Source organism: Pelophylax lessonae, assembly GCF_965119305.1.
Source record: "Pelophylax lessonae genome assembly, chromosome: 7".
Lineage (NCBI taxonomy): Eukaryota > Metazoa > Chordata > Amphibia > Anura > Ranidae > Pelophylax > Pelophylax lessonae.
Window position 1 is genome coordinate 264153515 of NC_138774.1, and position 17891 is coordinate 264171405.

Below are 17891 nucleotides of genomic sequence, written 5' to 3' on the forward strand. Positions count from 1 at the left end.
GGCTAAGAAATTCGACATATAAGTCCTCATCCTTGGTGTATAGTTGCTCCAGATGAAGTAGGGCCGTTAGATCGGAGGGAGTTGAATTTAGGTCCTCAGAGTCGGGGATAGGGTCCGAATCAAGAGGTGTTTTTCTTCTCCTACCCCTTTTTGTCTGTTGCAGAGTCCCTCTAGCTCTGTATGAAGCCTGCAGCCACCTCCACCATCCATCTCCACTAACCCCAGGGATTGAACAATCCTGCATACCTCCTAAAAAGACTAACTACAGCCACAGTTGAAACTTTTTTCATAAGATCGAATGTACTTGACTTTTTCACTGGCGCAGGTCGAACGTTGTGCATATGTACCTTTCTTACTTTACAGAATACGTGCCTAAACCTTTTACACAGTACTGTACATTAATAGGAATTTTTATTAAAGTACATATAAAGGCAACATTTTTTTGTTTAGTTGTGGACAGAGTATAGAAGGATCAGAACATTTGCCAGATTTTTATTGGTGTCTGGGCCCCCATTAAAGAAATTAATCCTCTTTATTTACTTTATCTTGTTTACCATTATCATTAAAAGTGAAAGTAAAAAAAAAAAAAAAAAAAATCCTCACTTTTGGGTTACCACCAGAACAGTGATAGAGTGGAAACCCTTCAATGGGGACACTAGTTCTGGTGACAGGAAGTAAAGGGAATTCTCCCCTAGGAAAACACAGATGGCAAAAAAAAACTTACAGGGGTATAACCCTCTCTTTCTCTATTCAAAATGAAAAAAATGTTTTGCATTTAGTTCTACTTTAATACCTATTGCTTAGTACTTTTCACACCTTAAAAGTCCCTTATTTGCATGGTTTTGTTTATAGATTATTAGTCTCTGGGATGTGGTGTTGGTACCTTTAGGAACACTCTTGTTATTACTATTTTGCAAAGAAAACTCCTTTTTTGTGTCACAATAGGCCGTAGTTGAGCAGTCAAAGTAGCAGAGCCAATATAGCTAAAAATCGGAAGTATATAACTTCAAAGAAATTGCCAAACAGTGTCAAAACAAGTCAGCATACCTTGTGATCTTCATTTTAGTACCACACTGTGTTGGGTGCAAGTATAACAAAATGTCAACCCAGAGTGCACTTGGCAACTCAAAATCGCAAACACATTCCATAGAAAAAGCAGTTATGCAAAACTAAAAAAAAAAAGACAGTGCCATGTTTCAGAAACAACAGTCAAACCTATGACACCGTGACTGGAAAGTACAAAGCATGTAAGCATGTGGATTAGGCAATGGGCAGCAATATAAGAGGGAGAGATAAGTCAATTATTTTCAAGAAATGACAATCAGAGTGTGATATTTCTACGACAGCAGCCATTAATATTGTACAGACTTGTTGCATATTTTGCAAACATTAGGCCTTGGCTACTATATTACAGAAACAGATTTAAAAAAATATAAGTTTAAAATGTCACATTCAAGAGTCAGAAATTTTTTAAGGACATCCTGCACATCATGTAAACATTTATGCGAGGCTGCAATGGAAGATAGAGAAACTATGCAGGTTTTTTCAAGCCAGAAAAAACTAATTTTAAGGACAGAACATACTTCTTCATTTTTTTTTTTTTTTTTTACACATTTTATTGTAAAAAAAACCCCAAAAAAGGCAAAATACAAAATTAAGCATCTCAGTACAAAATGTTTGCAAATGGAATCCTGTACATTTGTTTCCTTTAGATTTTTTTACCGGTACATGTTTTTCCACCTAATAAGTTTAAATGTCATTATATTGATTTATTTCTGTGTTTTTAAAACATTGAGTTAAATGTGTTAGCACTACTATATATGTATCACAATTCTTGTATCTAATGTCACAGATTGCTTATTTGGATGTGAAGGGAGTCCTTTTGTTTGGGGGGCCTGTGGAATCAAGCTTACTTTCGAGAGGTTGAGAAATCCCTCTCTCAGGTCCCTAGACACCTCTTATGTGGAAGTCACCCTATGTCTTTTAGATGCCCAGGGTGGCCAAGAAAATGATGGACTCAATGGACACTGAGACTATGGTTTGTATTACTCAAATGGAACAGTAATATTTGTCAACAATATATCTCAAAGAATATATGAAGACTCTGGGACTCTAGGCCTAGCTGCCTATTGCCAATAAGGCTTCACACAATCAGACTCCTAGCAGATGCTAATATCATCAGCTCAACCACCTGTCTTCCACACATCGTAATTATGCTGATTTACTATGTGTTTACACTTATAATAATGTGTATTGTATTGTGTTTTAGCCTTGGTGCCGGCAGTCTGGCCCTCCAGGCTTGTTTAAGTGTGCTGAGTTAATTAGCATGTTAATGATAACCTTGTCTAGATGGGATTAGCCATGAGTAAGCTGTACCTCGTTATCTAACCATTGTGTGATGTTTTGGGTAAATATTCTGGTCATTGTTCATGTTGTGACTGACATGTATAAAAAGTCTGTTTCTTGTAGGAGGAGTTAAAGGAGTTAGTTGTTTTCAGATAAATACAAGCTAAGTTGTCGGCTAGTTTTGTATGTAGGCCGGCTGGGAAATCTGATATCTATGTTCAAGACTGAAGGAAGCCGTATACTGACAGAAGCCCACAAGCACAGTGTTGGTCGTCGGTTCCGTAACATTATAATTTATATGTTTTAGCGTGGGTATCCTATATGAATCTTGAATTTGGAAAAAAGAAATTTGCATCTTTTTTAGGACTGAAGATGGAAAAAATTAGATTTGTAGCACAGCTTTTAAGCCTTTTGGGCCAGGCCACAAGTTCAGAATAATTGAGCAGACATATATTCCATCTAGAAATAAAAAAAAATTGATTTTTGTCTTACCATAAAATCCTTTTCTCTGATGTTCATTGACAGACACAGCTCCATATCTTCTTGACAGATGGGTTTATGCTGCTGTAAATAGGAGTAGGACACTAGGTGGCAACAAATTTGATCACGCCTATAGGGCAGTCCCACAGGGTATACTCCCACTTCCTGCTATAGGACTTCGGTTTTGTAACAAGCAGTGTCAGAAAAACATAAAACCCAACTCAATAGAAGGAAGGGTGCTGTGTCTGTCAATGAACATCAGAGAAAAGGATTTTGCAGTAAGACAAAAATTCAGTTTTCTCTTTCATTCATTGATGGACACAGCTCTATATCTTCTTAACCAATGGGACGTCTCAAAGCGTGGTCAATATGAGGGGTGGGAATAACACAGCAAGAAAAAACACACTTCCCAAAGGCTAAACATAGCCAACCAGACAAAACAAGAGCTCAACCAGGAACAACTGGAGCTCACCTGACAAAAATAATAAAATACACCCTCAAATAGGACTAAATCTCTCCAACAACGGGGTGCAAAACTTTGCGGCCAAAAGCAGCATCTGCAGATGCCAACACATCCACCTTATAACATTTTGTGAAAGTGTACACAGGCGACCATGTGGCCGCCTTGCATACATGCATCACTGATACCTGATGACAGAATGTCTTCATTTAAATGGAAACCAGAGAAGACTTAAGACGCCCAGATGAAGTCTTTCTTATGACGAAACGTTGGTGACTCCAGACGCAAACGTCCACACGCCCCTTTTACGAGGCGGCTACTTCTGTTTTATGCTGATTGGATACATGCGGGACGCCGCTTTTGGATCCCCAGCCACCATTTTCTACATGCCTGTTTTTACATCTTATATGTGAGTAGTTCTTTTAATAAATTTACTATTATTACCTTACGGGATTACGCTATGGTCTTTCGTACCAATTTTTTCCATACTCCCATCTGACTTCTATGGAGTTACCTTGAGGAATCTACCATCTCTCGGTGCTACCTATGATCTCTTGGAGTCTCTGAGATTTATGCTGTATCTGGCGAGGCTGTCTCATTCATTTGAGTAGCCATGGCTGTTTGGTAAGCTGCTTCTCACACTAGTGCACTGAGGTGTCCCCTTTTCCACAATCCCTGGGTGTCACAAGGAGGAAGGATTGCTATTTATCTACACTCCTGGATATTGTTTCAACACTGGATTTTTCTTTTGGGCTCTTTAGTCACTCCCAAATTTTTTCCTTTTAATGAACTTTAAGTCATCACCTTATGTCATTGATATTCTAGCGCTGCACTCTTTTGTTTTATTGTTTGTGGATCATTATCTGTGGATCTTGTGCCAGTTGCTTTTTACACTGTATCACTTTGATTGTCTCATTTTTTATTCACTTGTTTTAGCGCAGAAATTTACCTAGTTTTTTTATATCAATATGAGGGGTGGGAATAACACAGCAAGAAAAAACACACTTCTCAAAGGCAAAACATAGCCAACCAGACAAAACAAGAGCTCAACCAGGAACAACTGGAGCTCACCTGACAAAAATAATAAAATACACCCTCAAATAGGACTAAATCTCTCCAACAACGGCCTGCAAAACTTTGCAGCCAAAAGCAGCATCTGCAGATGCCAACACATCCACCTTATAACATTTTGTGAAAGTGTACACAGGCGACCATGTGGCCGCCTTGCATACATGCCTCACTGATGCCTGATGACAGAATATCTTCATTTAAATGGAAACCAGAGAAGACTTAAGAAAGGAACGATTGACCATTACGAAGCACCACCTTGTCTCTGTGAACCACCAGGTAAGGTGAACAACAGGGCAACGCAGCTCGGACACCCTTCGTGCAGACGTACTGGCCACCAAGAAAGCTACCTTCTGTGTCAAAGTGAGCAGAGGAATCTCACAATTATTTTCAAAGAGCGGTTTCTGAAGACCGACAGCACCAAACTGAGGTCCCACAGAGGCAACAGAGACCTCACAGGGGGAGCCAGGTGATGGACCCCCTGAACAAAGGTTTGAACTAAGGAATTTGTGGCTAACGGACGTTGAAATAAAATCATCAGGGCCAATATCTGGCCTTGGATGGTACCCAAGGCCAAACGCTGATGTACACCTCTTTGGAGAAACTCCAAGACACCAAGAAGGAACGGGGGAAACCCCCCGAGACTCACATCAAGTAATTTACGCCCTCCAGACTCTATGATAAATCTTCCTAGAAGTAGATTTTCTAGCTTTTAACAATGTAGGGATCACAGATTCAGACACCCCTCTATCCTTCAACACCTGGCTTTCAATAGCCAGGCCGTCAAATCAGCAACTGTAAAGCAGGATGGAAGATCGGTCCTTGAGTTAACAGATCTTTTCTCAAATGGAGTCTCCAAGGGACATTGGTGACCAGCCATACTAGGTCTGCTTACCAGGACCTGCGAGGCCAGTTCGGTGCCACTAGAATGACCGGAATGCCATCTGCCTCGATCCTTCGCAGAAGTATTGGCAGAAGAGTCAGCGGAGGAAATGCATACATTAGACGATATTGGCTCCAAGGAGCTACAAGAGTGTCCGTGGCATCGGCCAGAGGATCCCGGGACCTTGCTACGAACCTCTGCACCTTCCTGTTGAGATGAGAGGCCAACAGGTCCACATCAGGAGTCCCCCACCTGAGGCACAGTTGATAAACCCCTCCTGCTGGAGAGACCATTCTCCCTGATCCAACTTCTACCGACTGAGGTAATCTGCTCGCCAATTTTCCACCCCTGGAATATGCACAGCAAAGATGGCTGGTACAAAGCATTCTGCTTATCTCGGAATGACGCCTTCTTCCCGGGCCGCTAAGGTACTTTTGGTGCCCCCCTTAATGATTGATATATGCCACAGCTGTGGCATTGTCCGATTGAATCCTCACCGGGCGCCCCTGCAGACGATCCGTCCAATGAATTAGGCAAAACCTGATTGCCCGAATTTCCAGGATATTGATCAGTAGACTGGATTCCTCCCGAGTCCAAGCCCCCGGAGCCAGATCCATACCGATTGCACATCTCTCCCAGTAAGGAGTAAGTATCTACATTGGTTTAGAGAGGCTTTATTCATCCTTCTTTTTATGGATAGTGTAGGACCCACTGACAATGGGGTACTTTGACGTAGTGGTGGGCTTGAGCACGATATGGCCATATGGTGGGACTAAATCCCCATTTTTATTTATTGATTGCCTTTATATTTGATAGTCATTTCTTTTGCATATGTGCGCTATTCTCTGTAAATATGAAAAGTAGGCAGGCAGGCCGGCGGAGGCAGTGATGTTATGGGCAATGTTCTGCTGGGATACCTTTGTCCTGCCATTCATGTGGATGCTGCTTTGACATGTACCACCTTAGGTAGGTGCTAACCAAGTACAACCTTTCATGGTGACAGGGGGGACCAAATAGTAAGTCAACATAAACTGTAGCAGGCAGTGGCGGCTGGTGCTCAAAATTTTTGGGGGGGCGCAAACAGAAAAACGTAATAGGCATTGCTTCGCGGCAAAAAACGCAGTAAAAAATAGCGTGACTTTGAGGTCACACAAGTGTGAAAGGGGCCTTCAGTAATCAAGGTACAGTGTGCCCCCATCAATGCAGAGTGACCAGTGAGCAGTGCCCCTATCAATGCAGAGTGACCACAGCGTGCCCCCATCAATGTAGAGTGACCACAGCGTGCCCCCTTCAATGTAGAGTGACCACAGCGTGCCCCCTTCAATGTAGAGTGACCACAGCGTGGCCCCATCAATGTAGAGTGACCACAGTGTGCCCCCATCAATGCAGAGTGACTAGTGAGCAGTGCCCCTATCAATGCAGAGTGACCACAGCGTGCCCCCTTCAATGTAGAGTGACCACAGAGTGCCCCCATCAATGTAGAGTGACCACAGCGTGCCCCTTTCAATGTAGAGTGACCACAGCGTGCCCCCTTCAATGTAGAGTGACCACAGCGTGGCCCCATCAATGTACAGTGACCACAGTGTTCCCCCATCAATGTACAGTGACCACAGTGTGCCCCCTTCAATGTAGAGTGACCACAGCGTGCCCCCTTCAATGTAGAGTGACCACAGCGTGCCCCCTTCAATGTAGAGTGACCACAGCGTGCCCCCTTCAATGTAGAGTGACCACAGCATGCCCCCTTCAATTTATAGTGATCACAGCATGCCCCCTTCAATTTAGAGTGCCCACAGCGTGTGCCCTTCAATGTAGAGTGAACACAGCGTGCCCCCATCAATCTAGAGTGACCACAGCATGCCCCCTTCAATGTAGAGTGACCACAGCATGCCCCCATCAATGTAGAGTAAGCACAGCGTGCCCCTTTCAATGTAGAGTGACCACAGTGTGCCCCCTTCAATGTAGAGTGACCACAGCGTGCCCCCTTCAATATAGAGTGACCACAGCGTGCCCCCTTCAATGTATAGTGACCACAGCATGCCCCCTTCAATGTAGAGTGCCCACAGGGTGTGCCCTTCAATGTAGAGTGACCACAGCATGCCCCCATCAATGTAGAGTGACCAAAGCGTGCCCCCTTCAATGTAGAGTGACCACAGCATGCCCTCTTCAATGTAGAGTGCCCACAGAGTGCCCCCTTCAATGTAGAGTGCCCACAGCGTGCCCCCTTCAATATAGAGTGCCCACAGCATACCCCCATCAATGTAGAGTGACCACAGCGTACCCCCTTCAATGTATAGTGACCACAGCGTGCCCCCTTCAATGTAGAGTGACCACAGTGTGCCCCCATCAATGTAGAGTGACCACAGCATGCCCCCTTTAATGTAGAGTGACCACAGTGTGCCCCCATCAATGTAGAGTGACCACAGCATGCCCCCTTTAATGTAGAGTGACCACAGCATGCCCCCTTCAATGTAGAGTCACCACAGTGTGCCCCTTCAATGTAGAGTGCCCACAGCATGCCCCCATCAATGTAGAGTGACCACAGTGTGCCCCCATCAATGTAGAGTGACCACAGCATGCCCCCTTCAATGTAGAGTGACCACAGCATTCCCCCTTCAATGTAGAGTGACCACAGTGTGCCCCCATCAATGTAGAGTGACCACAGCATGTCCCCATCAATGTAGAGTGACCAGTGTCAGGCACTCACCTTTTGTGTTTGCAGAGTGTTAAACTTGAGTCCGGTCCGGGAAAGCTGCCGCCCTCCTCCTCCTGGCTGGCTTGCTTGTTGTCCTCTCCGATCCGTCCTCAGCAGAGACACTGAGTGCAATGGCTCTACCGAGTGACGCCCAAGCACCGCCCTATGATGTCGGATGTCCTATGGACCAATCACAGGATGGCAGTGGTAGTGTCCGGGGCCCATTGCTCTGCGCCTCGAGGACACTCTGAACGACGCCAATCAGAGCCACAAAAAAAGCACATGATGCCAAAACCCCAAACCCCTCTCCATAGGCAGCAGTGTGTCTGGCCCCCCGCTCACATTTAAAGGTACACATTTATTTTTTTAAATGCTGATGTTCGGATGGGGGGGCAGCGCCCCTGTGCCACCTATTGACAAGCTGCCACTGGTAGCAGGAATGCTGAGGTGACAGTGGTGACAGCTGGATTGTAGGAACAAGACTACTGTGTGACTATGCTTCCCCAACTCCCCCTAATGTGAGCCGATAGGTCCAAGTCTGCCTGCAGGTCTTTGCGATGCAATTGATAACAGATTCTCTGTGTAAGGAGACTAATGCCCCGTACACACGTGCAGATTATCTGAAGACTTTTGTCTTCAGATTTACCTTTTCTATGTAGTGCAAGGGCCTGCCGGATTGCATACAAATTGAAAGTGTTTAGGTTTGACCTCATATTATATGGTTTTGGTAAGTCTACAGACAAAAGTCTTCAGATAATCTGCACGTGTGTACGGGGCATAAGGTTTAATAGTGTCCTCAAATGAAATAAGTAAAAGAAAAACTACTGAGGCAGAGGGCAACAATTATAATTTGCTATCTTGGTTGGGGTCCTTATGGTGGTGCACGTCTGATGGAGTTCACTGGTTGTCTGGTTAAAAATGAGTACGCCATTAAAAAAAATTAAATGACTACGCCAGTAAAAATATTAAACTATCATGTGCTTTTGCAGATTGTAAAAGAAAAGAACAGGTGGAGGAGAAAGGGAGATTATCCATGTAATGATATGAAGGTTCGCGTGGAGAACTAACAAAGACAATGCAAGCTCTGCAGACTTTACACTGTGCTTTTCCCACTGTCTCTGTCCCCAATCTGGTGCCAAGTGCTCCCAGTTTTCCCAAGTGACTTTGTAAAAGTTTCCCTCTTTCCTCTTCTTTGATAAGAGCTGTAGTCACGTTCCCAGCAAAGAGCAGTCCTATGATATCTGATGGAACTACATATCCCATGAACCTTCTCTTCAACACTCTCCTCCACTTGGCATCTGGTCTAAGCCAATCAGGAGGCCAAGAGAACTTAATACACGTACATGCTGGGACTTGTTTTCCCACAGTAGTTGATGCAGTTAGTCTTTACTCAAGAAACTTTATGCCAGCCATTGGCTATACAGATATTGTCATATAAAAGGTACACTTAACATTTGTCCCCTGTATTATCAGTCAAATACAGAGCATAAACTATGCATCTATATTTCCCCTAAAATAGATATATGAAGAGTGCCGATGTACCATTGGCTGTCTCAGTAACTATGGGGATAAGGACACCCACAACCTAATCTATAGTTGTGATTTATTTTAATTTCCTTACTCTATTGCCAAATTTGCATATAAAAGTTGGTTCACTTACCAGGTGTCATTATGAGGGCTATTTGTCCCACAATTAGTTTCCAACAAAGCAAATAAAATAAATGTTCACAGGTAGTGGATACATCTATCCCATTACACAAAAAAGCTAATACCTTTTCAGCCTCTTGGCTATTAGTCCCACAGCCTTGTCCGTTCACTATTTGACAAGTGTTAAGTCCCAACCACATCTCTCAGTTTGTATATATTACAGTACATTTGTTTATTACTATAGGAATATTTCACATATTTAAAATCTACATTTTACAGCTAAACGAAGTTCTGGTAAAACAACTTTGGCATTTGCAGATTAAAACTGCAATTACTTAGTCACCCCCAACATGCAGTCTTAGATCAGATTTATTAATAACTTACTCTAAACTGCTAATACCATTTTTTTTTTTGTTTACTTATACTGGCTTTGTTGGACATTGGTTATTGTTAAAAATAAAGAAATTGTATAAATGATATACATATCCTGAAAATAAACAAATTGTCTATTATAAATGACATGTATTAACATTCTCAGTCTTCTTTCTATATCTGGTGTGTGGCTTAACTATTTTTCTTTGCTTTGCTTTTCTTTTTAGCCATATTTTTTTTCCATAATTTTTATTATTTTCTGGATAAGTTGTACAAGCAATAGGTTGTTATACAAAACGTATCAGACAACACATATATTGGGTGTCAGGTAAAAACAGTATATACGGTTCATCTAGTAATACATTTTATTTTTGATTGATCTAGTGAATTATGGTGGATGTTTTAGTCTAATAGTCTAGAACATTGGGAAGTCTGGTGACGGATACTCTCTCTTCAGTCTGTGTACCTTACTTACCTGATGGTACGGTTTTGTAAAGTTGGTTGGTTGAAACTTAATATTCTATTTTGATCTTAGGAATACTGATTAATTTGTATAAATCGTTCTTCTCTTTCATAGATCAATTCCTTTTATGTTAAAGTTTCGAGTAAATGTATAATCAGACGCATTGTCCCCTTGTCTGATATTAAACATGGCTGGTGCCTTTGGGATATTGTCCCCAACCAATCTCTAGTGTAAGTGCACTGAAGGGGTACATTTATATCATATATATAATATTGTGTGAATACGTTACTTTGTATATTTATTATTATTTGTTTATTTTTCATTTTAGGTAGCAATTCTATGTTAGCACCTTTCACTCCTGAAGAAGCCACATACGTGAAACATGTCAATTTTGGATCACCATCTCTTTCTACAAACGGTATTCAATGCTACTGTGTTTTTAAATGTAGCAGTTTTTTAATGTGGATTTTATATCATGTACAAATACAATTTTGTATTTTACTAACCTGTTGAAGTCGTGCCCATAAAGTCCATGATCTATGGTTCAAACCCCTTTGCGGTTTAAATATCAATTGATTTTGGGACGTGGCACTGGTGTATTGGTAGGACAAATGTGTGTTCATTGTGCCTCCCAATGGTCCCTTGTTAAATTTATTCTTAATCTGTATGGATGAAGTTTGCTCGGATATATTATAGTAGAGACAAGCTAATGTTCATTGGCTACTGTGGATTACTGCATACCACTGCTTTTTGAAAAACATTGACAAAAAAGACAGTTTATGATGAATGGAAATACTATTTGACTCCAGTTCTCATTACTCTGGTACAGTGCAAACTCATTGTAAAGGTCACAGTACAATGAGATTTTTGGAAACAATGTCTTTATTATACAGTGTTCATACTGGTAATGTATCTGAGCTCATGTACTACCATTGCTATTAATATTCAGGATTTACTGTTTATAGGATTTACTGTTTATAGGCCCTACAGTTTGCACAGTGATTTACAATCTAAAGGGGATAGTACCGTCAAAATACAATAAAATAAAAGAGGGTTAAGAGGGCCCTGCTAGTAAGAGCTTACAATCTAATAGGGCGAGGCAAGTGGTATAAAAGGTTATAAGCAGGCCATAGATGAATTTATTTACTTTCTTTCCATCACGGGTGGAAGGAAAGAAAATCGCTCATCAGTGTTGATGGGGGAATCCCTCCCGTGAAGCTATTGTTTTCTCCCGGCGGTGGGGGGGGGCGTCCCTGCCAGGAAAACACACAGTGATTATTGATACCGGCTATAATTGCATGAAAGATATTACATTTTGGTTGTACCCAAGTTGGTTGATGGATCAACTTGGGTGCAATCAGCCTGCCCACAAATGGTTTGAATCTCCGCCAGTCCCTGAAAAAAAAGTTTTCCCTTTAGTTATACTTTAAGACCCGGTTCACACTGATGCGAGTGCCGGGTTCGCATGTAATGTCGGAGCGCACTGCTCCGACATTACATGCGATCAGCTGTGCGGTGCGAGTTTAGCCATACAGTTTGTATGGCTAAATTCGCATCGCACCCGGTGCAAACACGCACAGGAGGCATTTTTGCAGCCGCATCAGGATCGGATCGCACAGCGGTTCACACTTGTGCGATCCCATCCTGTGCGAACTGCACGATCGCACTGCGATATGCGATCAAACTGGGGGTGTCGTTAAGATTACATTGACACCCCCAGCGTATCGCATATGGCAGTGTGAACTGCCGGGGGTGCGTGTGCGATGCGGGAAAAGGCTGCGAATTCGCAGCCTTCCCGCATCGCAATAGTGTGACCCGAGCCTAAGTAAATGCAAAATATCTTTATGAATGCCAAATATTGAATGAAAAAAGCATCACAAATTACACACATACAGTATATACTGTAAATACCCTTCTTCCACCAATAAAAAAGACAATGTTGTATTTTTTATTGGTGGAAGAATGGTATTTATATACGTGTGTACTGTTTTATACTATTTTTATTTAATATTTTAAATTTTTAAACATATTTTGTATTTACTTAACCACTTCAATATTTGACACTTTTACCCTCTTCCTGCCCAGGTCAATTTTCAACTTTAAGCGTTACCACATTTTGAATGACAATTGCACGATCATGCAACACTTTACTTAGACTTATAGAGCCTTCTCTTGGTGGTATTTATTCACCAAAGGGTTTTTCTTTATTTTTTGCTAAACAATGAAAAAAGGACGAACATTTAAAAAAAAAAAAAAAAAAAACCTTTTCTTAGTTTCTGTTATAAAACCTGCACTTTTCGGGTTCCCTGCTGGCGCTCCTGGCCCCTCCTTTCTTCCTTTCTGTCGAGTGCCGCCACTTTCCATGGGGGCACTCGTGTGTGCTTGCACCCGAGCCCCGCTGCTGCGCCGACAGAGACAGACAGCGGGACTCAGCACTGCCCTCACTCCCTCTACACTTGCTTTGATTGACAGCACTAGGAGCCAATGGCCCCCAGTGGCCCAAAAAACCATCGAGACATGGAGGTGAGGGAGGGAAGAGCTGCAGACGTGCACAGCGCTGGATCAAATGAGGGCTTAGGTAAGTAAAAGGGGTATGCTGACACCTAAACATCTTTTGCCTTAATGCAAGGTAAAAAATGTTTAGGCTTTACATCCACTTTAAACATATATGAGGGATTAAAGTTTAAGATGGTAGGCTAAAATATGACTTTCCAGCTGTCCTAGCACTGAAAGAATACTGTTCCTACACCAGTATATGAAATTTTGTCTAAACTAGAGAACTGCTCAGATGTAGGGGGTTACTCACCGGTGCTGACCCTGGCTCCCTACCGCAGTGACATGCAAACAAGAAGAAAACTGGTTGCACACCACAATTGTAATCCAATTAAACATCCTTTATTCTTCCAGCATGGGACAATAGCACACGATAGGTTAAAGTTGACATGTTTTACACGTAGAAGTGCTTAGTAATAACATAACGTTATGGGGGACCACAGTTTAACAGTGCATGTTAGAGCACAAACCAAGCCATGAAGTCCAAGGAATTTTCTGTAGACCTCCGAGATAGGATTGTATTGAGGCACAGATCTGGGGAAGGGTACAGAAACATTTCTGCAGCACTGAAGGTCCCAATGAGCACAGTGGCCTCCATTATCCATAAATGAAAGACATTTGGAACCACCAGGACTCTTCCTAGAGTGGGCCGCTTGGTCAAAATGAGCAATTGAGGGAGAAGGGCCTTAGTTAGGGAGGCGACCTAGAACCCGATAGTCACTCTGACAGAGTTCCAGCATTTTTCTGCGGAGAAAGGATAACCTTCCAGAAGAAAAACTCTGCAGCACTCCACCAATCAGGCCTATATGATAGAGTGGCCAGACGGAAGCCACTCCTCAGTAAAATGCACATGACAGCCACCCTGGAACTTACCAAAAGGCACCTAAAGGACTCTCAGACCAAGAGAAATGAAATTCTTTGGTCTAATGAAACAAAGATTGAACTCTTTGGCCTGAATGGCAAGCGTCGTGTCTGGAGGAAACCAGGCACCGTTCATCACCTTGCCAATACCATCCCTACAGTGAAGCATGGTGGTTGCAGCATCATGCTGTGGGGATGTTTTTCAGTGGCAGGAACTGGGAGACTAGTCAGGATGGAGGGAAAGGTGAATCCAGCAATGTACAGAGACATTTTGATGAAAACAGAGCGCTCTGGACCTTAGACTGGGGCGAAGATTCATCTTCCAACAGAACTACAACCCTAAGCACATAGCCAAGATAACAAAGGAGTGACATCGGGACAACTCTGTGAATGTCCTTGAGTGGCCCAGCCAGAGCCCAGACTTCAACCCGACTGGAGAGATCTGAAAATGGCTGTGCACCGACACTCCCCATCCCACCTGATGGAGCTTGAGAGGTCCTGCAAAGAAGAATGGGAGAAACTGCCCAAAAATAGGTGTGCCAAGCTTGTAGCTTCATACTCAAAAAGACTTGAGGCTATAATTGGTGCCAAAGGTGCTTCAACAAAGTATTGAGTGAAGGCTGTGAATACTTATGTACAAGGAATTTTTTTTTTTTCGTTTTTAATAAATTTGCAATGATTTCAAACAAATTTATTTTACATTGTCATTATGGGGTATTGTTTGTAGAATTTTGAGGAAAATAATGAATTTAATCCATTTTGGAATAACAAAATGTGGAAATAAGGTAAGGGCTGTGAATACTTTCCGGATGCACTGTATATGCTGAAATCAGCTATCTTGCAAAAGCATTTGTGTTATGTGGTTTCCTTACTCTGTATATTTATCCACTTTACCACCGGAGGATTTTGCTGTCTTACGTCCAGGCCACTTTTTGCGATTTGGCACTGTGCAACTTTACCTGACAATTGCGCGGTCATGCAACGCTTTACCCAAACAAAATTTATGTTCTTTTTTTCCCCACAAACAGAGCTTTCTTTTGGTGGTATTTGATCACCTGTGTGATTTTTACTTTTTGCGCTATAAACAAAAAAAGAGCATCAATTTTGAAAAAATAACAATATTTTTCACATTTTTTTATATGAAATTCCCCCCCAAAAAAATGTAAAAATCAATTTTTTTTATCATTTTAGGCCAATTTGTTTTCTGCCACATATTTTTGGTAAAAAAAAAAGCAATAAGCGTATTTTGATTGCTTGTGCAAAAGTTATTGCGTTTACTAACTAAGGGAAAGATTTCTGTCATTTTTGTTGTTTTTTTTTTTTAACTAGTAATGGCGGCGATCTGCTTTTTTTTTTTGCGGGACTGCGACATTGCGGCAGACAGATCCCTTGACAGGACCCTTGACTGACATTTTTTACACTTTTGGGGGTACCAGTGACATTACTACAGTAATCAGTGCTATATATATGCAATGTTACTGTAAAAATGACACTGGCAGGGAAGGGGTTAATTTTTATTGGTGATCAAGGGGTTAATGTATGCCTGGTGCTTACTAACGTGTGTGGGGGGAGGTGACTGAGTGACACAAGGACAGATCGCAGGTTCAGCTATGCTGAACCCTGCAATCTGACCCTGTCTGTCACTTAGGAGTTCCGCCCGCTTTGTTTACACTGACGATCGGGGAAGATTGGCGGTGATCACCACCGCTCCTCCCCTGGCCCGACTCCTGCTGTAACTGAATACAGCGGGAGCGAGCCTCCGGCGGCACGCATGTGCCGCCCACAAGGGGAGGAGTCCAGGGACGTAGGTCTACGTCACTGGACGGGAACGAGCCACTTTGCCGCAGTACAGTCAATGTGACTGGTCGGCAAGTGGCTAAAATGATTGTATTAGCAGGTTGTTATATTGTGGAGGGTTTTAAGCCCCCTAATAATATTTAATTGGCTCATAGAATGCCACCGCCTCCACTTAAACCTCACATGAAGAGGGTAAGGTAAAGTGAGCAGCAGCAACACAGAACCATACTAGGGGACAATGAGGCACTTTTAGTGGCACCACAATAATCTAACAGGAAAAAACATTTATATAAAAGTATTTTAATTGTACATTCTTATAACAAAAACACATAGTTAAAATGTATTAGTAATACGCATCACATGAGGATTTATGATACATCATATTTGTTTGTTTGATGTATCGTCAATCCTCATGTGATGCGTATTACTAATATATTTTAATTATGTGTTTTTGTTATAAGAATGTACAATAAAAATATTTTTATATAAATGTTTTTCCTATTAGATTATTGTGGTACCACTAAAAGTCCCTCATTGTCCCCTAGTATGGTTCTTTGTTGCTCATGTTCACTTTACCTTACCCCCTTGATGTGAGGTTTAAGTGGAGGTGGTGGCAATCTATGAGCCATACTCCTATACCTCTTTATGTCTTAAACCGGGATGTAGGTACCTGATTGTTTGCCTTTGATTTATGTCAGATACCACTACTCGTATGCTATAAAAATATTTAGTTGTTGGTTGTAAAATAGTTTAGATCATAATGATGTGTAGACCTTTACTGCTAATTACAAAAATAAACCTTAGCAAGGAAGGCCTCCTTAAAATTGCTATGGTTGATTTACCGAATTTGGTTCACTGGTCAAAACTAAAACCTACGCCCTTTACTAAATCCCCCCTTAAGCATATTGTCCAGCCAAATCAGAAATCAGCACATAATTTGTCAAACTGTCACCTGTTTTCATTTTTTGGTGACAGCTACTTTAAAGTTTTCTTGTGCATAACGGTTGATTGTGTGTATTGTGCTTGTCTGATATGGATAATAATTTGAGATAATGCGCTCAAAAAAAAAAAGGGAACGGAATGGAACTCTGATTGTCATCTCGAATGTTTGCTGAAGGATCTGCTCTTTCTATCCATCTATGAGATGCTAAAGTAAATAAATCGGTTATTGAAGCCTCCCTGCAGGCTTTATTCAAGCAATTGCAGGTGGAACAGGCAGGTAACATCACCAAAGGGAATTGATGTCAAATCCACAACTTATATTCCCAAATTATGTCAGCAATCTGTTGGCAAAATAAAGAGATTTCATGTGTATATTTAGTAAACCAACATGACAATGTCATATACAGTTGGAGCTAATTAAGCAAGCAATACCTCCCTATATACAAGCCTTAAGGCTGCAATACTCCATGATATCTCAGTAGCCAGGGTGGATTTGCAAATTTGAATGATGCCCTCTCTTTCCCCACTTTTAAGAGAAATTTACGTCAAAACGTCATGTCAGTGTAGCATTGTGTTTTCCTAGTTAGTGTTTGATTGTTCTCTGCTTCTCTTGACAGGATGGGAGACAAGCAAATTCCCTTTCTAGTGCACTTTCCCCAATACCATCACAATGATAACTGGAACTATCTAAAAAGCAATAATGTTAGATGTTAATAATCTGATTCTGCAATGCCAACTGCTATCTACGGATGAAAAAGTCACTTAATGAATAAATTGGGGGGTGCTGGCTGGGGATGTGTTGGTTTGAATATAGTGATTGTTAATTTAATGAGAAAGTTTAACTGAAAAATTTAACTGACTGTCACAATAGACATTAAAGTGGTTGGGAGAACTTGCTTACAGTTTAATATTATTTTAATTATATTTCCAGTAAAAGTATTTGTTTTTTTCTTCAGTATGCCCTCTTTTTGCAGAAGCTCTATACTATACTGTAACTTACTTTACTTGTGATTCGTAAGGAACTAAACTGAAAACAGGTTAGCTTTTGACTAGTATGTGCTTTGAATAGGATGCCCCTCTATTGGAGGTCCACATCCCACCACGGCCTGCATCAGCAGAGGAAGCCAAGTGGAGAGTCTTGGTGGTACTTGATTGCACATGTTTGCCCGTGTTCCAACTTGTTTTGTGAGTACAATGTGTATGCTATTTTATTTTAAAGTGGAGTTCCACCCATTTTAGTAACTTTAGATGTATGCAATCCCCTTTAAAACGACTTTTACCAATGGAAACTTTTTTTTTTTTGCTATTAAATACCTTATTTTCTGCT